The following is a 3,263-nucleotide window of genomic DNA, read 5'->3' on the forward strand; positions in this document are numbered from 1 at the left end:
CATTAAAAACTATCAACAACCATATGCCAATAAATTAAGCAACCTGGAAGAAATGGATGCCTTCCTGGAAACCTATAAACTACCAAGACTGAAACAGGAGGAGACTGACAACCTAAATAGGCCAATATCTAGTAACAAGATTGAAGCAGTGATCGAAAACCTCCCCAAAAACAACAGTCCAGGGCCTGATGGGTTCCCTGGGGAATTCTACCAAACATTCAAAGAAGTAATAATACCTATTTTCCCGAAGCTGTTTCAAAAAATAGAAACAGAAGGAAAACTTCCAAACTCCTTCTATGAGGCCAGCATTACCTTGATCCCCAAACCAGGCAAAGACGCCATCAAAAAGGAGAATTACAGACCAATAACCCTGGTGAATATGGATGCCAAAATTCTCAACAAGATCCTAGCTAATAAGATCCAATAGTACATTAAAAGGATTATTCATTATGACCAGGTGGGATATATCCCTGGAATGCAAGGGTGGTTCAACATTCTCAAATCAATCAGTATGATAGAACACGTTAATTAGAGAAGAAACAAGAATCATAAGGTCCTCTCAAATGATGCAGAAAAAAACATTTCACAAAATACAGCATTCCTTCCTGATTTAAACCCATCAGAGTGTAGGGTAAGAGGGTACATTCCTCAATTTCATAAAAACCATTCATGAAAAGCCCACAGCTAATATCATTCTCAATGGGGAAAAGCTGAGAACCTTTCCCTTATCAGGAACACAACAAGGATGCCCACTCTCACCACTATTGTTCAACATAGTCCTAGAAGTCCTAGCAACAGCAATCAGACAACAGAAAGAAATAAGAAGTATTTAAATTAGCAAAGAAGTGAAACTCTCTCTTTGCCGATTTATGTGGAAAACCCAAAAGACTCCACCCCCAAATTATTAGAACTCATACAGTAATTCAGTAATGTGGCAGGATACAAAATCAATGCACAAAAACCAGTTGCATTTCTATACACTAACAATGAGACTGACGAAAGAGAAATTAAGGAATTGATTGCATTTACAATAGCACCAGAACATAAGGTGTTATATGCAAGTAATGAATCATGGAACTTTACATCAAAAACTAGGGATGTACTGTATGGAGATTAACATAATATAATAAAACTTATTATTTAAAAAAGAACATAATCTAATAAAACCCTAAACATGCCACCAGTCTTTCATCTTAATGAATACACATTACAAATGGACCTGATATTCCATCATTCAATGAATAGATGAAGTGCCTGAGAGGGAAATATTTTGCATAGCAATAAATATACAATTTAATATTTTGTTTCATCATCCTTAGGCCAAGTTTGGGCATATTATGTCAATATTTTTCCCCCTTATTTGTCTTTCTGTATAGATTCCACTTGGAGGCATGTATTTTATTATCATTTTTTTTTGCCAGTGGGAGGCATGATGGACACAAGCTGTGTAATAACAAGATCCTAATGTGTAGAAAAATCTGCATGATCAGCTAAAACCACCAGATGTCAAAGTCTGCATTCTCAGGAAGAGCAGGGAAGGTAGTGAGATACAAAGGAATGATGTTCACCAGAGTGAAGCACATGGTCTCAGATTTTTCTCTGTTATAAACTCACATAAACAGCTGTGGTGCCCAAGAGTAGATTTTCCATAGGAGTAGTATTCAGTCAATCAAAAGAAAAAAATACTCACTATGACATATTTTATTTAAGAAGAAATTATTCTTATCAAATTCATGTAGTCCTTTGAATAAGTGAAAATGTCCAAATATTTCACATCCAAAGTCAGGAATGATATTGAGACATAAGAAAATGACAAAGGGAAAATATCTTGGATATCAGAGTTAACACAGAGCTTGATAAAATGAGTTACATATTTTGTATGAGACATCAAAATAAAAAACATAGAAATAGCAGGAAATAAATTAAGGAAACAAGTTCTACTTCCACACTCTGCATAAAAATTCTCAACTTCTGACTCAAAGGTTTTGGACCATGCAATCAAGGGCAGTTCTTCAGCCCCAGGATGATTCACCCTTTTAGAGCTGCCATCCCAGAGAATCTCATCAGAGCCCTCTTTATTTCTTTGTTCCTAAGGCTGTAGATGAAGGGGTTCAGCATAGGTGTGACAACTGTATACATCACCGAGGCCACTGCACTTGAATGGGAGCTCTGGGTAGCAGCAGAGCTAAGGTACACTCCTAGGCCCGTACAATAAAATAAGGAGACAACCGACAAGTGTGAGGTACAGGTGGAAAATGCTTTATACTTACCCTGAGCTGATGAGATCCCAAGGATGGAGGAAACTATTTTAGCATAAGGGTAAAGGATCCCAGACAGGGAAGCACCACCCAACAACACAGCTGCAAAATACATCACCATGTTATTAAGAAAAGTATCAGAACAGGCAAGTTGGATCATCTTATTGAGTTCACAGAAAAAGTGGGGGATTTCCAACTCTGTACAGAAGAACAGTCGCAACACCATTAAGCTTTCTAACAAGGAATGCAGGAGACTTATGATCCAGGTCACTAGAACTAGCAGTCCACAGAGCTGGGGATTCATGATGACTTTGTAGTGCAGGGGGTGACAGATGGCCACAAAGCGGTCATAGGCCATCACAGCCAGGAGAAAGACGTCTAATCCTGAAAAGAGTAGGAAAAAATACATCTGGCTGAGGCACCCTTCATAAGTGATCACTTTGTTCTGTGTCTGGATGTTCACCAGCATCTTGGGGATGGTGGTGGAGGTGAAACAGATGTCTACAAAGGACAGGTTGGCCAGGAAGAAGTACATGGGGGTGTGGAGGTGGGAGTCAGAGCTGACAGCCAGGATGAGGAGCAGGTTTCCAAGCACAGTGATCAGGTACATGGAGAGGAAAAGCCCAAATATGAGGGCCTGCAGTTCTGGGTCCTCTGAAAATCCCAGAAGAAGAAACTTTGAAATTCCTGTATTGTTTCTTGTTTCCATTGGTGGAGGTGACTACCACTACAGGGGAAATAACATGATTAATTTTGACAGAAATGTGCATTGCTCACATTGTGGAATGCTACAATGTATATTTTCCAGTCAGGAAATTAATTTCAATATTTTGTGAATGGATCTGGGCTTCTTGAGAGGATCCCCAGTTCCTTTCTGATTGGGAATTTTCATCCAAACATAAGATGTTCTCCAACAGGTCCAGGATTATACAGTTTTAATAAGAAATTATATCATGTCTTTGAGGAAATCTAGAGTGTCAACCGTGTTTCAGAAATTTCTAGTCA

The 3,263-nt window shown here is 38.6% G+C and overlaps 1 pseudogene; it reads right to left on the minus strand.

The window, feature by feature from the left end:
* Nucleotides 1-1,998: 1,998 nt before the first annotated feature.
* LOC123796695 (olfactory receptor-like protein OLF4) lies at nt 1,999-2,967 on the minus strand (annotated as a pseudogene).
* Between the last annotated feature and the right edge of the window lie 296 nt (nt 2,968-3,263).

Source organism: Ursus americanus, chromosome 14 (genome assembly GCF_024610735.1).
Source record: "Ursus americanus isolate L20-20 chromosome 14, mUrsAme1.1.p, whole genome shotgun sequence".
Classification (NCBI taxonomy): Eukaryota; Metazoa; Chordata; class Mammalia; order Carnivora; family Ursidae; genus Ursus; species Ursus americanus.